Source organism: Procambarus clarkii, chromosome 63 (genome assembly GCF_040958095.1).
Source record: "Procambarus clarkii isolate CNS0578487 chromosome 63, FALCON_Pclarkii_2.0, whole genome shotgun sequence".
In the NCBI taxonomy this organism is placed as follows: domain Eukaryota; kingdom Metazoa; phylum Arthropoda; class Malacostraca; order Decapoda; family Cambaridae; genus Procambarus; species Procambarus clarkii.
In genome coordinates this window covers 8,298,533-8,322,526 of record NC_091212.1, presented here as the reverse complement: position 1 = coordinate 8,322,526, position 23,994 = coordinate 8,298,533, and the positions used below count along the sequence as shown (strand labels likewise).

General features: G+C 51.6%; 1 protein-coding gene across 3 annotated transcripts in view; it reads left to right on the top strand.

The window, feature by feature from the left end:
* The window catches only part of LOC123769566 (protein Wnt-5b-like), a 501,917-nt gene that overhangs the window by 453,389 nt on the left and 24,534 nt on the right, over positions 1 to 23,994 (top strand). The window lies entirely within an intron of this gene.

Sequence of the window (23,994 nt, the reverse complement as noted above, 5' to 3'; positions counted from 1 at the left end):
CAGCTGGTGCAGGGGTCGTGGCACGGTCAGCAGCCAGCTGGTGCAGGCACGGTCAGTAGCCAGCTGGTGCAGGGGTCGTGGCACGGTCAGCAGCCAGCTGGTGCAGGCACGGTCAGTAGCCAGCTGGTGCAGGGGTCGTGGCACGGTCAGTAGCCAGCTGGTGCAGGGGTCGTGGCACGGTCAGTAGCCAGCTGGTGCAGGGGTCGTGGCACGGTCAGTAGCCAGCTGGTGCAGGCACGGTCAGTAGCCAGCTGGTGCAGGGGTCGTGGCACGGTCAGTAGCCAGCTGGTGCAGGGGTCGTGGCACGGTCAGTAGCCAGCTGGTGCAGGGGTCGTGGCACGGTCAGCAGCCAGGTGGTGCAGGGGTCGTGGCACGGTCAGTAGCCAGCTGGTGCAGGGGTCGTGGCACGGTCAGCAGCCAGCTGGTGCAGGGGTCGTGGCACGGTCAGTAGCCAGCTGGTGCAGGGATCGTGGCACGGTCAGCAGCCAGGTGGTGCAGGGGTCGTGGCACGGTCAGTAGCCAGCTGGTGCAGGGGTCGTGGCACGGTCAGCAGCCAGGTGGTGCAGGGGTCGTGGCACGGTCAGCAGCCAGGTGGTGCAGGGGTCGTGGCACGGTCAGCAGCCAGGTGGTGCAGGGGTCGTGGCACGGTCAGTAGCCAGCTGGTGCAGGGGTCGTGGCACGGTCAGTAGCCAGCTGGTGCAGGGGTCGTGGCACGGTCAGTAGCCAGCTGGTGCAGGGGTCGTGGCACGGTCAGTAGCCAGCTGGTGCAGGGGTCGTGGCACGGTCAGTAGCCAGCTGGTGCAGGGGTCGTGGCACGGTCAGTAGCCAGCTGGTGCAGGGGTCGTGGCACGGTCAGTAGCCAGCTGGTGCAGGGGTCGTGGCACGGTCAGTAGCCAGCTGGTGCAGGGGTCGTGGCACGGTCAGTAGCCAGCTGGTGCAGGGGTCGTGGCACGGTCAGTAGCCAGCTGGTGCAGGGGTCGTGGCACGGTCAGTAGCCAGCTGGTGCAGGGGTCGTGGCACGGTCAGTAGCCAGCTGGTGCAGGGGTCGTGGCACGGTCAGTAGCCAGCTGGTGCAGGGGTCGTGGCACGGTCAGTAGCCAGCTGGTGCAGGGGTCGTGGCACGGTCAGTAGCCAGCTGGTGCAGGGGTCGTGGCACGGTCAGTAGCCAGCTGGTGCAGGGGTCGTGGCACGGTCAGTAGCCAGGTGGTGCAGGGGTCGTGGCACGGTCAGTAGCCAGCTGGTGCAGGGGTCGTGGCACGGTCAGTAGCCAGCTGGTGCAGGGGTCGTGGCACGGTCAGTAGCCAGCTGGTGCAGGGGTCGTGGCACGGTCAGTAGCCAGCTGGTGCAGGGGTCGTGGCACGGTCAGTAGCCAGGTGGTGCAGGGGTCGTGGCACGGTCAGTAGCCAGCTGGTGCAGGGGTCGTGGCACGGTCAGTAGCCAGCTGGTGCAGGGGTCGTGGCACGGTCAGTAGCCAGCTGGTGCAGGGGTCGTGGCACGGTCAGTAGCCAGCTGGTGCAGGGGTCGTGGCACGGTCAGTAGCCAGCTGGTGCAGGGGTCGTGGCACGGTCAGTAGCCAGCTGGTGCAGGGGTCGTGGCACGGTCAGCAACCAGTTGTGTGGACATAATTACCTTAACTTTTACACAGTGTTGTAATTAAACAAAAAGAAGACAACAATAGCTCAGCGCGAATCATCCCTGTGGCTCCTTACAGGTGTCTGGTCGTGACTCCTTACAGGTGTCTGGTCGTGACTCCTTACAGGTGTCTGGTCGTGACTCCTTACAGGTGTTTGGTCGTGGCTCCTTACAGGTGTCTGGTCGTGGCTCCTTACAGGTGTCCGGTCGTGGCTCCTTACAGGTGTCTGGTCGTGACTCCTTACAGGTGTCTGGTCGTGGCTCCTTACAGGTGTCTGGTCGTGACTCCTTACAGGTGTCTGGTCGTGACTCCTTACAGGTGTCCGGTCGTGGCTCCTTACAGGTGTCCGGTCGTGGCTCCTTACAGGTGTCCGGTCGTGGCTCCTTACAGGTGTCCGGTCGTGGCTCCTTACAGGTGTCCGGTCGTGGCTCCTTACAGGTGTCTGGTCGTGGCTCCTTACAGGTGTCTGGTCGTGGCTCCTTGTGGGAACCGACCTGTGAGATTTATATTTGTTTAATTTATATGAATTTATATTTACGTTAATTTATATACTTCGATAGCAATTTGTATAATGATAAGTGGACTGTATTTCTGCAATAATCTCATAATCTCACAAATCGATCCTCTACACATTAGGGGGGGTTTATATTACACATATGCAGCCAATCAAATTACAGTAATAGCTACATACATTGATGAGGTTCCTTCTCTTATAGTACAGCAGGTTAGTCCACCAGGTATAACTAGAGTGTAGACACCAAATTATCCTCTTTGAGGTAGCTTCTATCACCCAGTAACTGGTGCACATAATCTTGCATCCTCGTCTTGACCTGTCAAAAGTGCGCTAGCTGTGAAGCCAGAATCCTATATATGACAAGCTATATCAGAGAAAACACTATACAGTACATGGAACATTAAAGACCTGGCTTAATTACCTTTAGTATGAGGCGATTTCGCGTTCTAACCGGCTAACCCTATATCCTGACATTAATGGCCATAAATGAATGATAAACGGGTTTCGGATAGACACTTAACTTGTATTTGTAGACAGCGTGTTGACAATGGTACACCTTTGGGTTCCATAACACTACGTCCAAGTAAATTTAACAGGAGCCGAATTTGCTCCCGTGTGAGCCTCTGGTCTCATAAACAACAATGGCTGCCCTCCTTCCTCCACTCTGACGCCTGGCTTACATTGTCCAGATTTCAGAACGTGATAGAAGGGTCACATTTACTCTACTTTAATATTGATAATTAAGTTAATTTATATAAGATGTTTTTATGATGGTAAAGTCCAAAGACTAATGTATTTAAGAATAATTCCCAGCAGAATAGCTGGTGAATTATAATAGTATGTGGTGATGATATCCCGTTTTCTTTAGACGGTAATTCCACTACAAGTTACGTTTTCTATGGGTAACTTGTTGGTAATACAGCAGCTATTATCTGTATGATATTAAATGGTGTCGGATTTTCCGACACTCCTTACAGGTGTCTGGTCGTGACTCCTTACAGGTGTCTGGTCGTGACTCCTTACAGGTGTCTGGTCGTGGCTCCTTACAGGTGTCCGGTCGTGGCTCCTTACAGGTGTCCGGTCGTGGCTCCTTACAGGTGTCCGGTCGTGGCTCCTTACAGGTGTCCGGTCGTGGCTCCTTACAGGTGTCCGGTCGTGGCTCCTTACAGGTGTGTGGTCGTGGCTCCTTACAGGTGTGTGGTCGTGGCTCCTTACAGGTGTCTGGTCGTGGCTCCTTACAGGTGTGTGGTCGTGGCTCCTTACAGGTGTGTGGTCGTGGCTCCTTACAGGTGTCTGGTCGTGGCTCCTTACAGGTGTCTGGTCGTGGCTCCTTACAGGTGTCTGGTCGTGGCTCCTTACAGTTGTCTGGTCGTGGCTCCTTACAGGTGTCTGGTCGTGGCTCCTTACAGGTGTCTGGTCGTGGCTCCTTACAGGTGTCTGGTCATGGCTCCTTACAGGTGTCTGGCCGTGGCTCCTTACAGGTGTCTGGCCGTGGCTCCTTACAGGTGTCTGGCCGTGGCTCCTTACAGGTGTCTGGCCGTGGCTCCTTACAGGTGTCTGGCCGTGGCTCCTTACAGGTGTCTGGCCGTGGCTCCTTACAGGTGTCTGGTCGTGGCTCCTTACATTTGTCCGGTCGTGGCTCCTTACAGGTGTCCGGTCGTGGCTCCTTACAGGTGTCCGGTCGTGGCTCCTTACAGGTGTCCGGTCGTGGCTCCTTACAGGTGTCCGGTCGTGGCTCCTGACAAGTTACAAGCATGCTTGGTTACAAGCATAACCAAGCAAATATTGCGGCAGTCAGAAGAATGATAGGATGGATTACGAGAACTTTCAAATCCAGGGATCCCATCACAATGGTTGTACTCATCAAGTCACTTGTGTTGTCCCGTCTTGAGTACTGCTCAGTACTCACTTCCTCCTTCAGAGCAGGAGAGATTGCTGAAATAGAGGGAATACAGAGAACATATACGGCACGCATAGACGAGATAAAACACCTAAATTATTGGGATCGTCTCAAAGCTCTCCAAATGTACTCACTAGAAAGGAGACGAGAGAGAGACCAAATAATATACACATGGAAAATACTGGAGGGCCAGGTACCAAATCTACACAGTAAAATAACAACATACTGGAGTGAACGATATGGAAGAAAATGCAGAATAGCACCAGTGAAGAGCAGAGGTGCCATAGGCACAATCAGAGAACACTGTATAAACATCAGAGGTCCGCGGCTGTTCAACGTCCTCCCAGCGAGCATATGAAATATTGCCGGAACAACCGTGGACATCTTCAAGAGAAAACTAGATAGTTTTCTTCAAGGAGTGGCGGACCAACCAGGCTGTGGTGGATATGTGGGCCTGCGGGCCGCTCCAAGCAACAGCCTGGTGGACCAAGCTATCTCACAAGTCGAGCCTGACCTTGGGCCGGGCTTGGGGAGTAGAAGAACTCCCAGAACCCCATCAAGCAGGTATTAACCAATCAGGTAAGTGTCAAGGAGTGCCTCCTTACAGCTAGGTGCCTGGGAATATTAATGCTAGGTAAACAGTTAAATCACATGTAAGAAAACGTTCCCAGACCTCTTAAACAGGTTCGATTCCTACCAAAGTTCTTAATACACCAAAAGATCCAGACATAACTAGCATTCAAGATAGAATATTTGAAATCAATGTTATGATGGGACTAGAGCCATCACTTTAAGTTGTATTGAGCACACTTATATTAAAAGGTTTCTGGAAGTGTGCAAAGGGGGCAGCGCCCCCCAGCCAGGTGGCACCTTTTGATACCCCTGAAGCCATCATACCCACTAACAAACCAATTACCCACAACTCCCTTGTGCTCAGCTTGTAGGTAAATAAAAAGTGCCTTTGAACACACATTCCATTTGCAAAGTGAAAGCAACATGACACAATGCATAGTGAGGGACCTCTGACTTGAGCCGCAGGGAGGGCGGCCATTGTTGCTAATCCTTAAGGCAACACAAGGGAAGGTGGATGGAAAACTTGGTAATTGGGCATCTCTTCCTTGCACGTTGCAGAGTTGGCTCTCGGTGTGGCGCTCAGGGTATTGGAAACATTGCAGCGGGGAGCTCGGTTATCCTCGACTCACTCTCCCTATTACTGGTTATAAGTAGCTTACAGTTATCTTGTGATGAAGACCTGTTATCTCTGCAGCCGGGTTAGAGGGGTAATGTTGTGGGCCCTAACATTGTAGGCCTGACATTGTGGGCCCTGACATTGTGGGCCCTGATATTGTGGGCCCTGACATTGTAGGCCCTGACATTGTGGGCCCTGACATTGTGGGCCCTGACATTGTGGGCCCTGATATTGTGGGCCCCTCTTACATTGTGGGCCCCTCTTACATTGTGGGCCCCTCTTACATTGTGGGTCCCTCTCACATTGTGGGCCCTGACATTGTGGGCCCTGACATTGTGGGCCCCTCTTACATTGTGCGTCCCTCTCACATTGTGGGCCCCTGTTACATTGTGGGCCCCTGTTACATTGTGGGCCCCTGTTACATTGTGGGCCCCTGTTACATTGTGGAGCCCTCTCACATTGTGGGCCCCTCTCACATTGTGGGCCCCTCTCACATTGTGGGCCCCTCTCACATTGTGGGCCCCTCTCACATTGTGGGCCCCTCTCACATTGTGGGCCCCTCTCACATTGTGGGCCCCTCTCACATTGTGGGCCCCTCTCACATTGTGGGCCCCTCTCACATTGTGGGCCCCTCTCACATTGTGGGCCCCTCTCACATTGTGGGCCCCTCTCACATTGTGGGCCCCTCTCACATTGTGGGCCCCTCTCACATTGTGGGCCCCTCTCACATTGTGGGCCCCTCTCACATTGTGGGCCCCTCTCACATTGTGGGCCCCTCTCACATTGTGGGCCCCTCTCACATTGTGGGCCCTTCTCACATTGTGGGCCCCTCTCACATTGTGGGCCCCTCTCACATTGTGGGCCCCTCTCACATTGTGGGCCCCTCTCACATTGTGGGCCCCTCTCACATTGTGGGCCCCTGTTGCATTGTGGGCCCCTGTTGCATTGTGGGCCCCTCTCACATTGTGGACCCCTCTCACATTGTGGACCCCTCTCACATTGTGGACCCCTCTCACATTGTGGGCCCCTCTCACATTGTGGGCCCCTCTCACATTGTGGGCCCCTCTCACATTGTGGGCCCCTCTCACAATGTGGCCCCCTCTCACATTGTGGGCCCCTCTCACATTGTGGGCCCCTCTCACATTGTGGGCCCCTCTTACATTGTGGGGCCCTCTCACATTGTGGGGCCCTCTCACATTGTGGGGCCCCTCTCACATTGTGGGCCCCTCTTACATTGTGGGGCCCCTCTCACATTGTGGCCCCCCTCCCACATTGTGACTCCCTCACATTGTGGGCCCCTCTCACATTGTGGGCTCCTCTCGCATTGTGGGGCCCCTCTCACATTGTGGGGGCCCCTCTCACATTGTGGGGGCCCCTCTCACATTGTGGGGGCCCCTCTCACATTGTGGGGCCCCCCTCTCACATTGTGGGGCCCCCCTCTCACATTGTGGGGCCCCCCTCTCACATTGTGGGGCCCCCCTCTCACATTGTGGGGCCCCCCTCTCACATTGTGGGGCCCCCCTCTCACATTGTGGGGCCCCCCTCTCACATTGTGGGGCCCCCCTCTCACATTGTGGGGCCCCCCTCTCACATTGTGGGGCCCCCCTCTCACATTGTGGGGCCCCCCTCTCACATTGTGGGGCCCCCCTCTCACATTGTGGGGCCCCCCTCTCACATTGTGGGGCCCCCCTCTCACATTGTGGGGCCCCCCTCTCACATTGTGGGGCCCCCCTCTCACATTGTGGGGCCCCCCTCTCACATTGTGGGGCCCCCTCTCACATTGTGGGCCCCCCTCTCACATTGTGGGTCCCTTTCACATTGTGGGGGCCCCCTCTCACATTGTGGGGCCCCCCTCTCACATTGTGGGGCCCCCCTCTCACATTGTGGGGCCCCCTCTCACATTGTGGGGCCCCCCTCTCACATTGTGGGGCCCCCTCTCACATTGTGGGTCCCTCTCACATTGTGGGCCCCCGCCATATTCCACCAGACCTTACCTCCTCCACCAATCCCCGACTGTCCAAGTGGTTGGGCACCATTCTTTTCCACCGTCCCATCCCAACTCCTCATCCTGATCCCTTTCCCAGTGCTATATAGTCTTAATGGCTTAACACTTTCCCCTATTAATTCCCATCCCCACCCCTCGTCCACCATTCTTGCTAAGCAGTTTAGTCATTAGAGACCCTCAAAAAAACTTTTCCTTCAACTGAACAAGTCTGGCATTTTAGAGTTTTAGTTATAAGACGTTGTGTCACTAACTTCAGACGTTGAGATGTAAGTCTAACCCACACACTCAGACCTTGACAAAGCACTCAGGAGAGTGCGAAAGACTTGGTGTAAATGCCTTACATAAATGTCACATATACACAAGTGTGTAGGGTGTTTTATTTTTTTATCCTATATTGACTAAAGTGTAATGGGTGGTTATATGGTGTTTAGAGCCTCGCCACTAACCACCGTATTTGTTTGTCAAACTGGCTCAAGGCAATTGTTTGGAAATGATTTATTATTTTAGGAATTTTTGTTGCAATGTTATTGCATGGAAAGTTTGTATTGATGGAGCCGCGCTTCATGGCAGCAACAGGAAGTCAACCGTCTATATATATATATATATATATATATATATATATATATATATGTCGTACCTAGTAGCCAGAACTCACTTCTCAGCCTACTATGCAAGGCCCGATTTGCCTAATAAGCCAAGTTTTCATGAATTAATGTTTTTTCGTCTACCTAACCTACCTAACCTAACCTAACCTAGCTTTTTTTGGCTACCTAACCTAACCTTACCTATATATATAGGTTAGGTTAGGTTAGGTAGGGTTGGTTAGGTTCGGTCATATATCTACGTTAATTTTAACTCCAATAAAAAAAAATTGACCTCATACATAGTGAAAAGGGTAGCTTTATCATTTCATAAGAAAAAAATTATAGTAAATATATTAATACAGGAAAACTTGGCTTGTTAGGCAAATCGGGCCTTGAATAGTAGGCTGAGAAGTGAGTTCTGGCTACTAGGTACGACATATATATATATATATATATATATATATATATATATATATATATATATATATATATATATATATATATATATATATATATATAGATGATCTATGGATTCCTTCTGAAGATGTATTTAATATACGAAAGTACTTAAGGAAATTCCTGTTTCATTTTCCTCCGTGGTCTGACATTGTCATATATATATATATATATATATATATATATATATATATATATATATATATATATATATATATATATATATATATATATATATATATATATATATTATATGGCTCGAATTCCATGTGTGTGGACGCTGTTTTTCAGGGGTGTCTCAGGGAAAGGTTCAGTTTGGCAGTGCCAGCAGCCTGCCTGTGTACTGGCACACCCAGCGGCACACTCGGGCAGAGATATCACCAGAGACCGTGATCTATGGAGAGATATCACCAGAGACCGTGATCTATGGAGAGATATCACCAGAGACCGTGATCCATGCAGAGATATCACCAGGGACCGTGATCCATGGAGAGATATCACCAGAGACCGTGATCCATGCAGAGATATCACCAAAAACTACGCCCAACATGGCTATGCACTCTGCACCAGGCCCAGATTACTAGAATTCTATTTTCATCAGGAATTGCAAAAAGCCACCATCACAAGCACTAAACATCATTTGGAGATGGGGTCAGGGGGCCAGATTCACGAAGTAGTTACGCAAGCATTTGCGAACGTGTACATCTTTCCTCAATCTTTGATGGCTTTGGTTACATTTATTAAACAGTTTTACAAGCATGACAACTTCCCAATCAACTGTTATTGTTATAAACAGCCTCCTGGTGCTTCGGAGCTCATTAACTGTTTAATAATTGGAAACAAAGCCGCCAAATATTGAGAAAAGATGGACAGGTTCGGAAGTATTTGCACAACTGTTTTGTGAATCCGCCTCCAGAATGCTGGTGTTATCCCTGACATACTTATAAACAGCTAAGATAGCTCCACGCTACAAAAGAGGTTGTAAAGCAGTCGCAAAATATTGGAGACCGAGAGATCTAACATCATAAACAAAATGGAAAAATGAGTGTGCTTGCTCTGGCAATTTTTGCTCATTTACACATCAGACATAGTCAAGGATGCACACTATAGTACTGTATCAGTACCTTCACAGATGACACGAGGAGTGTCATGAGAGTAGACAATGTAGAGGACACAGCGAACCTCCACTCTCATGTAATCAGGTGTTACAATGGGCCACAGGAAGTAACATGTTTACTGAAGATATCCCGTAACTACTGTACTATGACGAAAAGGGAAACCACATACAAAACAGTCAATTCATATTGTTGAAAGAAAAAAGGAATATAAACAATTTGGGATTAGGGAAGGGAATTATCAGGGGAAAGCACTAAGTCATTTCAAATATATAGCATTTGGAAGGGATCAGGATAAGGATTTGGGATGGGACGGGGGAAAGGAATGGTGTCCAACCACTTGGACGGTCGGGGAATAAACGCCGACCTGCATGAAGCGAGACCGTCGCTCTACCGTCCAGCCCAAGTGGTTGGGCACAATTTGGGCGTAATGTCGGAAGACCTATTAAATAACACATTAAAATATGTCTCAATTGCAAGAAAAATAACTGGATAACAAGAATCTTTCAAAAAGGAGATGCCAGACCAGTTATAAATTTTTAAGATACTAGTGCTCTCTAGGGGAGGGGAGGCGGGGAGGGGAGGGGACGGGGGTATGGAGTTGCACACTGCATTCACAGTTAGAGAAATTGCTAACCTAGAGAACGTTTTTTACTGCCTAAATCCACTCGACAAAACATCTAAATTATTGGGATCGCTTAACAAATTTAAATCTGTATTTTCTAGAGTGCAGGCTAGATAATACATATTAATTTACACGAAATATATTAAGATAAAGTGGTCCCAAACCTGCACACAGAAATAAGACCACATGAGACCAGAAGACATGGCAGGATGTGCAGAATACCCCCGTTGAAGAGCAGAGGTGCAACAGGTACTCTGAGAGAGAACTCTATCATTAAGGGCCCGAGACTGTTCAACACTCTCCCACTACACATAAGGGACATAACCGGCAGGCATCTCACGCTGTTCAAGAGAGAACTTCATAAACGCCTCCAAAGAACATTTGGAGATCTGGAAGAACGATCAACCAGGCTGTGATTCATACATCAGGCTGCGAGCAGCTGCGTCCAACAGCCTGGTTGACCAGACCCGCAATCAGAAGACCACAGGAATATTAATTCCCGGAACAACAACAGGTAGATGGGGACAATGACCCGTGCGTAAATATCCCTGAGGACAGTGATTCCTGTCAACACATCTGTATGTCCCTACACACGCCACTGAGAGCAGCGTGTGTGTTCAGGCTGGACGTCCCTACACACGCCATTGAGAGCAGCGTGTGTGTGTGGTGGCTGGACGTCCATACACACGCCACTGGGAGCAGCGTGTGTGTGCTGGCTGGACGTCCCTACACACGCCATTGAGAGCAGCGTGTGTGTGTGGTGGCTGGACGTCCATACACACGCCACTGGGAGCAGCGTGTGTGGAGGCTGGACGTCCCTACACACGCCACTGGGAGCAGCGTGTGTGGAGGCTGGACGTCCCTACACACACCACCGGGAGCAGCGTGTGTGGATGCTGGACGTCCCTACACACGCCACTGGGAGCAGCGTGTGTGGAGGCTGGACGTCCCTACACACGCCACTGGGAGCAGCGTGTGTGGAGGCTGGACGTCCCTACACATGCCACTGGGAGCAGCGTGTGTGGAGGCTGGACGTCCCTACACACGCCACTGGGAGCAGCGTGTGTGGAGGCTGGACGTCCCTACACACGCCACTGGGAGCAGCGTGTGTGGAGGCTGGACGTCCCTACACACGCCACTGGGAGCAGCGTGTGTGTGTGTGTGGAGGCTGGACGTCCCTACACACGCCACTGGGAGCAGCGTGTGTGGAGGCTGGACGTCCCTACACACGCCACCGGGAGCAGCGTGTGTGGAGGCTGGACGTCCCTACACACGCCACTGGGAGCAGCGTGTGTGGAGGCTGGACGTCCCTACACACGCCACTGGGAGCAGCGTGTGTGGAGGCTGGACGTCCCTACACACGCCACTGGGAGCAGCGTGTGTGTGTGTGTGGAGGCTGGACGTCCCTACACACGCCTCTGGGAGCAGCGTGTGTGGAGGCTGGACGTCCCTACACACGCCACTGGGAGCAGCGTGTGTGGAGGCTGGACGTCCCTACACACGCCACTGGGAGCAGCGTGTGTGGAGGCTGGACGTCCCTACACACGCCTCTGGAAGCAGCGTGGGGCCGTGAGGTCGACAGCAATATCGGCTGGACTCCGGCGCACTAACTCGGTCCGAGGCACAATAATATATGGAGGACCATTTTACCAGCGTAATGCAGTGGAAGCGTCGCCATAACTCACCACTCCCTCATAAATGGCCTCCAACTGGGGTCGTCCCACGCTCACCCCTCCCTCTTCTCTCCTCTTCCCCATACTTTCCTCATCCTTCCCCCTCCCTCTTTCCCCTACACCCACACGCCCACCCCTACACCCACATGTCCACCCCTACACCCACACGTCCACCCCTACACCCACACGCCCCCACCTGCTTACCTGCTTGATGGGGTTTTGGGAGTTCTGCTACCCCCCAAGCCCGGCCTGACTTGTGAGAGTTTGGTCCACCAGGCTGTTGCTTGTAGCGGCCCGAAGGCCACATATCTACCACAGCCCGGTTGGTCCGGCACTTCTTGAAGAAAATTATCTAGTTTCCTCTTGAAGATGTCCACGGTTGTTCCGGCAATATTTCTTATGCTCGCTGGGAGGGTGTTGAACAATCGTGGACCTCTGATGTTTATACAGTGTTCTCTGATTGTACCTATGGCACCTCTGCTCTTCACTGGTTCTATTCTGCATTTTCTTCCATATCGTTCACTCCAGTATGTTGTTATTTTACTGTGTAGATTTGGGACCTGGCCCTCCAGTATTTTCCATGTGTATATTATTTGGTATATCTCTCGTCTCCTTTCTAGTGAGTACATTTGGAGAGCTTTGAGACGATCCCAATAATTTAGGTGCTTTATCTCGTCTATACGTGCCGTATATGTTCTCTGTATTCCCTGTATTTCAGCAATCTCTCCTGCTCTGAAGGGTCAAGTGAGTACTGAGCAGTACTCAAGACGAGACAACACCAGTAACTTGAAGAGTACAACCATTGTGGTGGGATCCCTGGATTTAAAAGTTCTTGTAATCCATCCGATCATTTTTCTGACTGCCGCAATATTTGCTTGGTTATGCTCCCTAAACGTTAGGTCGTCGGACATCGTTATTTCCAAATTCTTTACATGCTGTTTTCCTACTATGGACAAATTTGATGGTGTGTTGTACCCTGTATTATGTTTAAGATCCTCATTTTTACCGTAACTGAGTACCTGGAATTTATCACTGTTAAAAATCATGTTATTTTCTGCTGCCCAATCGAAAACTTTGTTGATATCTGCTTGTAGTTTTTCAATGTCTTCGGCAGAGGTAATTTTCATGCTGATTTTTGTGTCATCTGCAAAGGATAACACGAAGCTGTGAATTGTATTTGAGTCTCTATCTGATATGAGAATAAGGAACAGCAGTGGTGCAAGGACTGTACCTTGAGGTACTGAGCTTTTAACTGCGCTTGGACTTGTATATGGTTGACTGTTACTCATTGTGTTCAGTTCGACAGGAAATTGAGTATCCAGCGTCCTACTTTACCAGTTAAGTAGTACCCGACACCCACACGTCCCCCCCTACACCCACACGTCCCCCATACACCCACACGTCCCCCCCTACACCCACACGTCCCCCCCTACACCCACACGTCCCCCCCTACACCCACACGTCCCCCCCTACACCCACACGTCCCCCCCTACACCCACACGTCCCCCCCTACACCCACACGTCCCCCCCTACACCCACACGTCCCCCCCTACACCCACACGTCCCTCCCTACACCCACACGTCCCCCCCTACACCCACACGTCCCCCCCTACACCCACACGTCCCCCCCTACACCCACACGTCCCCCCCTACACCCACACGTCCCCCCCTACACCCACACGTCCCCCCCTACACCCACACGTCCCCCCCTACACCCACACGTCCCCCCCTACACCCACACGTCCCCCCTACACCCACACGTCCCCCCCTACACCCACACGTCCCCCCCTACACCCCACACGTCCCCCCCTACACCCCACACGTCCCCCCCTACACCCCACACGTCCCCCCCTACACCCCTCACGTCCCCCCTACACCCCTCACGTCCCCCCCTACACCCCACACGTCCCCCCCTACACCCCACACGTCCCCCCCTACACCCCACACGTCCCCCCCTACACCCCACACGTCCCCCCCTACACCCCACACGTCCCCCCCTACACCCCACACGTCCCCCCCTACACCCCACACGTCCCCCCCTACACCCCACACGTCCCCCCCTACACCCCACACGTCCCCCCCTACACCCCACACGTCCCCCCCTACACCCCACACGTCCCCCCCTACACCCCACACGTCCCCCCCTACACCCCACACGTCCCCCCCTACACCCCACACGTCCCCCCCTACACCCCACACGTCCCCCCCTACACCCCACACGTCCCTTTCTACACCCCACACGTCCCCCCCCTACACCCCACACGTCCCCCCCCTACACCCCACACGTCCCCCCCCTACACCCCACACGTCCCCCCCCTACACCCCACACGTCCCCCCCCTACACCCCACACGTCCCCCCCTACACCCCACACGTCCCCCCCCTACACCCCACACGTCCCCCCCTACACCCCACACGTCCCCCCCCCCCTACACCCCACACGTCCCCCCCCTACACCCACACGTCCCCCCCCCTACACCCACACGTCCCCCCCCTACACCCACACGTCCCCCCCTACACCCACACGTCCCCCCCTACACCCACACGTCCCCCCCTACACCCACACGTCCCCCCCCTACACCCACACGTCCCCCCCCTACACCCACACGTCCCCCCCCTACACCCACACGTCCCCCCCCTACACCCACACGTCCCCCTCCCTACACCCACACGTCCCCCCCCTACACCCACACGTCCCCCCCCTACACCCACACGTCCCCCCCCTACACCCACACGTCCCCCCCCTACACCCACACGTCCCCCCCCTACACCCACACGTCCCCCCCTACACCCACACGTCCCCCCCCTACACCCACACGTCACCCCTCTACACCCACACGTCCGCCCCTACACCAACACGTCCTCCCCCTACACCCACACGTCCTCCCCCTACACCCACACGTCCCCCCTCTACACCCACACGTCCCCCTCTACACCCACACGTCCTCCCCCTACACCCACACGTCCTCCCCCTACACCCACACGTCCCCCCCTACATCCACACGTCCCCCCTACACCCACACGTCCCCCCTACACCCACACGTCCCCCCCTACACCCACACGTCCCCCCCTACACCCACACGTCCCCCCCTACACCCACACGTCCCCCCCTACACCCACACGTCCCCCCTACACCCACACGTCCCCCCTACACCCACACGTCCCCCCCTACACCCACACGTCCCCCCCTACACCCACACGTCCCCCCTACACCCACACGTCCCCCCTACACCCACACGTCCCCCCCTACACCCACACGTCCCCCCCTACACCCACACGTCCCCCCTACACCCACACGTCTCCTCCTACACCATTAAGTAATGATAATAGTTACTAAATAACAACTGAACAGTCAACATCGCCTCTTGTAAACAAATCCACAAGGGCCGTGACGAGGATTCAAACCTGCGTCCGGGAGCATCCCAGACACTGCCTTAATCGACTGAGCTACGACAGGGTAAAAAGGGTTGAAACCGAAGTTCTACTGAACTTCGAATCCTCGTCACGGCCCTTGTGGATTTGTTCATTTGATGCATCACGTTAGTGTGATCTCTGTGTGTAATCGCCTCTTGTAAATGTGATGGAGTCTTGGAGTCATGATTAATAGGGATCTTATGCTTAGAATTCAATATACAGATGTACCAAATATGTAAAGCTTTACATATGTTGAAAATTTGTAGAACGGGTACCCCGCGGTGCCCAGGTCTCCTCCCCCCCCCCCTTCCCTTCCTGCTCAGAAAATATACTAAGAGTCCTTGATACTGTTAAACAGCTCTATGGGAAATCCACCAATATTCAGACCGTGAAAATCACAGGTTGTTAAATCAATTAATATGGGGGGTATTAAACATGAAATAAATGGCGATATTTCTCAAAGGATTGCACTTGGGCCGACCCCGACTGCTCTGTGAGCCTCCCATACCTAATATGATTCATCTTGCAAAGTTGAGTGAGGCACCAGGCATCTGGCTCAACCTATCTCTCACACACACACACACACACACACACACACACACACACACACACACACACACACACACACACACACACACACACCACACACACACACACACACACACACACACACACACACACACACACACACACACACACACACATTGGGGGCCTCGTAGCCTGGTGGATAGCGCGCAGGACTCGTAATTCTGTGGCGCGGGTTCGATTCCCGCACGAGGCAGAAACAAATGGGCAAAGTTTCTTTCACCCTAAGTGCCCCTGTTACCTAGCAGTAAATAGGTACCTGGGAGTTAGTCAGCTGTCACGGGCTGCGTCCTGGTGTGTGTGGTGTGGGGGAAAAAAAAAAGTAGTTAGTAAACAGTTGATTGACAGTTGAGAGGCGGGCCGAAAGAGCAAAGCTCAACCCCCGCAAAAAAAAACACAACTAGTAAACACACACACACACACACACACACATTCTATGTTATAGATATAACAAGAAACATTAGGATTAAAACATCAGAGAAGGATGACCATGTTAATCCCAAGAATTAGAAATCTCTTGTGTGAAGAGAGATTTAGTAAGGTTTTAGATTTAGTGAGATATTTTTAGATTTACATTAACTAGAGCCCTAGGGGGAGGGAGGAGGAGGGGGGGGACTTCGATAAGCCTAAAGGGCTTCCTGTACCCCACAACAGGAAGCCAAATCTCATTGGTGTGTTGGTGTGTCCGTAGTGGTCCGGCCAATGTCCGTAGTGGTCCGACCAGTGTCTGTAGTGGTCCGACCAGTGTCTGTAGTGGTCCGGCCAATGTCCGTAGTGGTCCGACCAGTGTCTGTAGTGGTCCGACCAGTGTCTGTAGTGGTCCGACCAGTGTCTGTAGTGGTCCGACCAGTGTCTGTAGTGGTCCGACCAGTGTCTGTAGTGGTCCGGCCAATGTCCGTAGTGGTCCGGCCAATGTCCGTAGTGGTCCCACCAGTGTCTGTAGTGGTCCCACCAGTGTCTGTAGTGGTCCCACCTGTGTCTGTTGTGGTCCCACCAGTGACTGTAGTGGTCCGACCAGTGACTGTAGTGGTCCGACCAGTGTCCGTAGTGGTCCCACCAGTGACTGTAGTGGTCCGACCAGTGTCTGTAGTGGTCCCACCAGTGACTGTAGTGGTCCGACCAGTGTCTGTAGTGGTCCCACCAGTGTCCGTAGTGGTCCCACCAGTGTCTGTAGTGGTCCGACCAGTGACTGTAGTGGTCCGACCAGTGACTGTAGTGGTCCCACCAGTGTCTGTAGTGGTCCAACCTGTGTCTGTAGTGGTCCTACCAGTGACTGTAGTGGTCCGACCAGTGTCCGTAGTGGTCCGACTAGTGCCTGTAGTGGTCCGACCAGTGACTGTAGTGGTCACACCAGTGACTGTAGTGGTCCCACCAGTGACTGTAGTGGTCCCACCAGTGACTGTAGTGGTCCCACCAGTGACTGTAGTGGTCCCACCAATGACTGTAGTGGTCCGACCAGTGACTGTAGTGGTCCCACCAGTGACTGTAGTGGTCCGACCAGTGTCTGTAGTGGTCCGACCAGTGTCTGTAGTGGTCCCACCAGTGTCTGTAGTGGTCCGACCAGTGACTGTAGTGGTCCGGCCAGTGACTGTAGTGGTCCCGCCAGTGACTGTAGTGGTCCGTCCAGTGATTGTAGTGGTCCGACCAGTGTCCGTAGTGGTCCGGCCAGTGACTGTAGTGGTCCCACCAGTGTCTGTAGTGGTCCGACCAGTGACTGTAGTGGTCCCACCAGTGACTGTAGTGGTCCCACCAGTGTCTGTAGTGGTCCGACCAGTGACTGTAGTTGTCCTCCAGTGACTGTAGTGGTCCTCCAGTGACTGTAGTGGTCCTCCAGTGACTGTAGTGGTCCGGCCAGTGACTGTAGTGGTCCTCCAGTGACTGTAGTGGTCCGGCCAGTGACTGTAGTGGTCCGGCCAGTGACTGTAGTGGTCCTCCAGTGACTGTAGTGGTCCTCCAGTGACTGTAGTGGTCCTCCAGTGACTGTAGTGGTCCTCCAGTGACTGTAGTGGTCCTCCAGTGACTGTAGTGGTCCGGCCAGTGACTGTAGTGGTCCGGCCAGTGACTGTAGTGGGCCTCTAGTGACTGTAGTGGTCCGGCCAGTGACTGTAGTGGTCCGGCCAGTGACTGTAGTGGTCCCACCAGTGACTGTAGTGGTCCCACCAGTGACTGTAGTGGTCCCACCAGTGACTGCAGTGGTCCCACCAGTGACTGTAGTGGTCCCACCAGTGACTGTAGTGGTCCCACCAGTGACTGTAGTGGTCCCACCAGTGACTGTAGTGGTCCCACCAGTGACTGTAGTGGTCCCACCAGTGACTGTAGTGGTCCCACCAGTGACTGTAGTGGTCCCACCAGTGACTGTAGTGGTCCCACCAGTGACTGTAGTGGTCCCACCAGTGACTGTAGTGGTCCCACCAGTGACTGCAGTGGTCCCACCAGTGACTGTAGTGGTCCCACCAGTGTAGTGGTCCCACTGTAACACTGTAAAAGTGTTTGGTTTAGTTTAATACATACATAGAGTACATGAGTCACAGACAAGGATCTGAGAGGCGCCAGTTGTCTGCCTGAGATCTCACACCTCAAAGCGTTAATGACCTCAAGTGACCTGAGGTCAGATCATGCGAATTTCACCTTGCTTCCGCTAAGCTTATAATTGTAGTCTGGTAGCCTTCAAACATGCCGACGTTTAAGGAGTGGCTTGGTAGTGCCGGAGGCTATCTACTTGTGGGCGGAGTTAGTACTAGGGTCCCCAATATATACTGAGGGAGCATAGAGCATGAAGCATTAAGAAGAGACCAGCCAGCAGAGCAGACGGCCCTAGCAGGGAGGCTGTCGGCCGGCAGGGCGGGAGTCTCCGTCAACTACAGACCCCCCCCCCTCTCTATCCAGCTATAGGCAGAGACACTTGGTGAGTTGAGCATTAAGGTGACTTGGTCGTGTTTACATATGTTGTGTGATGATCAGGGGCAGTCAAGTTGTAGGGTTCTCGAATTCTTGGATGATGACTCACTTTGCATATTAAACTGGAACATTTTAATTTAATTGCTAAATTATGATACTTCATGGGAAATATAATCATGAACTTATTATTTAAATCGTCTTTGTTCCCTAGAGCTTTGAGTTGAGGTGAGAAAGCCTCGGTGGTTACTAGATTCAAGATATTAATGAGTACTTGTTTGGAGTTGATACATGGTACAGAGGGAACATACTAATAATGAACTCATGATAACATCCTTTGAGAATTTTGTGATACAGGCAAGTTCCATTCCTTGTCTTGTATGTAATGATCATGAATGGATGGTGGCAGCATTTCGTCTTCTACTATCTACTTTCTACTTCTACTATCTACTCTTCTACTTCTACCTATCTCTATACCTCTCCCTCCACCCCTCTCTGAACTCTCACTTTCAACTAATGATTCTCCTCGCTCCTCCCACCTCCCTACCTCTCACCCCAAACCCTCACTAATTACTTCACTATTCATTTCTTTCCTTTCGTTTTCTCTTGTACGTTTGTGGCAATGATTCTGTATTCTAGAGTTCTCTCTAGAGTTTCGGGTAGCGGATCAAGTGGCGGCGCCTTGTAGTCTTAGCACCTAGGTAGTCAAATACCTAGGTTACAAGGTGTTGAACGAGAGAGGCTGCCTTAGGAACTCTGGAGGGTGCTCTAGAATAGTTAGCTAACTGGGGACGGGATAACGGACTAGAGGGAGCTGTTTCCCCCGGCCTCGTTAGTTAACTGGGGGGTGGAATAATGGACAAGATAGAGCTATTTCCCCCACCCCCCGTTACACCACCAGTGACTGTAGTGGTCCCACCAGTGACTGTAGTGGTCCCACCAGTGACTGTAGTGGTCCCACCAGTGACTGTAGTGGTCCCACCAGTGACTGCAGTGGTCCCACCAGTGACTGTAGTGGTCCCACCAGTGACTGTAGTGGTCCCACCAGTGACTGTAGTGGTCCCACCAGTGACTGTAGTGGTCCCACCAGTGACTGTAGTGGTCCCACCAGTGACTGCAGTGGTCCCACCAGTGACTGCAGTGGTCCCACCAGTGACTGTAGTGGTCCCACCAGTGACTGTAGTGGTCCCACCAGTGACTGTAGTGGTCCCACCAGTGACTGTAGTGGTCCCACCAGTGACTGTAGTGGTCCCACCAGTGACTGTAGTGGTCCCACCAGTGACTGTAGTGGTCCCACCAGTGACTGTAGTGGTCCCACCAGTGACTGTAGTGGTCCCACCAGTGACTGTAGTGGTCCCACCAGTGACCGTAGTGGTCCCACCAGTGACCGTAGTGGCCGCCAGGGAGACCGTCTGGGAGGCCATGGATGAGGGCGCTGCATGCGGCCATCTTGGGGCGTACCATCTACCTTGAGGTGCTTCCGGGGCTTAGCGACCCCGCGGCCCGGTCGTCGACCAGGCCTCCTGGTTGCTGGACTGATCAACCAGGCTGTTGGACGCGGCTGCTCGCAGCCTGACGTATGAGTCACAGACGTATGAGTATATCAGGTATCCTTTGGAGGTGGTTATCAAGTTCTCTCTTGAACACTGTGAGGGGTCGGCCAGTTATGTCCCTTATGTGTAGTGGAAGTGTGTTGAACAGTCTCGGGCCTCTGATGTTGATAGTTCTCTCTCAGAGTACCTGTTGCACCTCTGCTCTTCAACGGAGGTATTCTGCACATCCCGCCATGCCTCCTGGTCTCATGTGATGTTATTTCTTTGTGCAGGTTTGGGACCAGCCTCTCAAATATCTTTCATGTGTGTAAATTATTATGTATCTCTCCCGCCTGCGCTCAAGAGAATACAGATTTAGGCTCTTTAGTCGGTCCCAATAGTTTAGATGTTTTACTGAGAGGATTTTAGCAGTAAAGGATCTCTGCACGCTCTCCAGGTCAGCAATTTCTCCAGCTTTGAAAGGGGCTGTCATTGTGAAGCAGTACTCCACTCCAGAGAGCACAAGCGTTTTGAAAAGTATCATCATCGGTATAGCATCTCTAGTGTGAAAAGTTCTTGTTATCCAACCTGTCATTTTTCTTGCAGTTGTGACGGCTACTTTATTGTGTTCTTTAAAGGTAAGGTCTTCCGACATGAGTACACCCAGATCCTTTACATTACCTTTTCGTTCTATGTTATGATTTGACTGAGTTTTGTATGTGGTTTCCGTTTTTATATTTTCATTTTTTCCATAGCGCATGAGCTGGAACTTATCTTCGTTAAACACCATATTATTTTCTGTAGCCCATAGAAAGACCTGATCTACATTTGACTGGAGGTTCGCCGTATCCTCTATGTTGCCTACTCTCATGAAAATCCTAGTGTCATCTGCAAAGTATGATACAGTACTATAAGTTGTGTTCTTAAGAGTCTGTGTCCGATATGAGGATGAGAAAAAGTACTGGAGCAAGCACAGTACCCTGGGGGACTGAGCTCTTCACGGTTGATGGGCTGGATTTTATTTTGTTGACTATTACATATTGGGCTCTGTTAGTCAGAAAATTGTAGATCCATCTACCTATTTTTCCGGTAATTTCTTTTGAACGCATTTTGTGTGCAATAACACCATGGTCACATTTATCAAAAGCTTTTGCGAAATCTGTGTAAATTACATCAGCGTTTTGTTTGTCTTCCATAGCATCTAATGCCATATCATAGTGGTCCAGCAACTGCGACAGGCAAGAGCGCCCTGTTCTGAAACCATGTTGTCCAGGGTTATGGAGATGCTGTGATTCCATGTATTTTGTGATCTTACTTCTTAGCACTCTCTCAAAATTTTTTTATGATGGGCGATGTTAGTGCTATCGGTCTGTAATTTTTTGCCTCTGCCATATTTTTTCCTTTATGGAGTGGTGCTATCTCTGCTGTTTTTAATATGTCGGGAATAATGCCAGTAACTAGGCATTGTCTCCAAGGAATGTGAAGGGCCTGCGATAGCGGTTTTTTACAGTTCTTGATGAATATGGAATTCCAAGAATCAGGGCGTGGTGTAGAATGCATAAGAATGCATAGGCATACTGTCTATAGCTTCTTCAAAATCCAGTGGGGACAGGGTGACGTCTGATATATGATTTGACGTTGGTATCATATCCATGAAAAATTAATTTGGGTTATCAATCTTTAGTGCGTTTAATGGCTCGCTGAAAACAGAGTCATACTGCTTCCTCAGTAACTCGCTCAATTCTTTGTTGTTATCGGGGAAAGTTCCATCTCCCTTTCGCAGGGGCCCGATACTAGATGTGGTTTTTTATCTTGATTTTGCATAGGAGAAAAAGTATTTCGGATTTCTCTCTATTTCACTGATGGCTTTTGCTCTCTTTGCCTCTCCTGGAACAGAGCACCAACTTTCTTCCATGTCATGGGAAGGCTGAACAAAAACAATGTGTTTGTCGCCTCTCTCCACCAACGAGGAGGCGACAAACCACACGGCACCTCGGATGCATTTCCGACTGTACCTTTCATATAAAAGGGGTGGCGCCGAGGAAAATAAGACTCGCGTCCCTACCAAAAACATAATGTATGATTCTTGTATCTCGAGTTCAATTGTTTCTATTTCTCTACCTAACCCTCTTCGCCATTCTTGAGATAGGGTGCGACTCTTAAGTTGTTCCGCGATTCGTTTTCTTAGCCTATATAGGGAACGACGCTCCTGCTCCAATCTGCATCTCTTCCTCTTTTTTCTTAGGGGTATGCGGTTTAAGCATATTTCTAGTGCTACTGAGCTTATTTTTTCCAGGCACTGGTTCAGGTTTGCATTTTCTAGCTGTTCTTCCCAGCTTATTTCTGTACAGTCTTGGTTTATTTGCTCCCAGTTTATCTGTTTATTATTGAAGTTGAATTTGCTGAAATCTCCTCTACCGGGAATCGGGACTGATTTTGAAGGTCTATTCTCCATGCTTGTCAGAACTTCAATTAAGTTGTGATCTGAGTAACAGGTATTTGTAATCATTATGTTCCCGATCAATTCATCATTATTGGTGAAAATGAGGTCCAGCGTGTTCTCCTTCCTAGTTTGTTCTACTATTTGCTGGTTTAAGGCAAACCTGTCGCACATCCGTAGCAGGTCATTTGCATGTGCCTGTTCATTTAGGTTACTTACTAAGTATTCTTTCTGATATAACTGTATTAGCCAGGTGCTTCCGTTTCAGGTGCCGTAGGTTGAAGTCTCCAAGCAGGATGATGTTCGGAGCTGGATTTGTGAGGTTTTCCAAGCAAGGTTCTATTTTCATTAGTTGGTCTTTAAACTGCTGGTGATTTGCCTCCGGTGACTTATATACAAGGACAATAACTACATTTAGGATCTCTGTTTTGATTATCAGCACTTCCACCATATCATTTGTGGTGTTTAGCAGCTCAGTGTGTGCTCCCTGTGTGTTTAGCAGCTCAGTGTCTGCTCCCGGCGTGTTTACCAGCACAGTGTCTGCTCCCTGTGTGTTTAGCAGCTCAATGTCTGCTCCCAGCGTGTTTACCAGCACAGTGTCTGCTCCCTGTGTGTTTAGCAGCTCAATGTCTGCTCCCGGCGTGTTTACCAGCACAGTGTCTGCTCCCGGCGTGTTTAGCAGCTCAATGTCTGCTCCCGGCGTGTTTACCAGCACAGTGTCTGCTCCCTGTGTGTTTAGCAGCTCAGTGTCTGCTCCCTGTGTGTTTAGCAGCTCAGTGTGTGCTCCCTGTGTGTTTAGCAGCTCAATATCTGCTCCCAGCGTGTTTACCAGCTCAGTATCTGCTCCCTGTGTGTTTAGCAGCTCAATGTCTGCTCCCAGCGTGTTTACCAGCACAGTGTCTGCTCCCTGTGTGTTTAGCAGCTCAATGTCTGCTCCCAGCGTGTTTACCAGCTCAGTATCTGCTCCCTGTGTGTTTAGCAGCTCAATGTCTGCTCCCGGCGTGTTTACCAGCAGTGTCTGCTCCCGGCGTGTTTACCAGCTCAGTGTGTGCTCCCTGTGTGTTTAGCAGCTCAATGTCTGCTCCCGGCGTGTTTACCAGCTCAGTATCTGCTCCCTGTGTGTTTAGCAGCTCAATGTCTGCTCCCAGCGTGTTTACCAGCTCAGTATCTGCTCCCTGTGTGTTTAGCAGCTCAATGTCTGCTCCCTGTGTGTTTAGCAGCACAGTGTCTGCTCCCTGTGTGTTTAGCAGCACAGTGTCTGCTCCCTGTGTGTTTAGCAGCTCAATGTCTGCTCCCTGTGTGTTTAGCAGCTCAATGTCTGCTCCCTGTGTGTTTAGCAGCGCAATGTCTGCTCCCTGTGTGTTTAGCAGCACAGTGTCTGCTCCCTGTGTGTTTAGCAGCTCAATGTCTGCTCCCTGTGTGTTTAGCAGCACAGT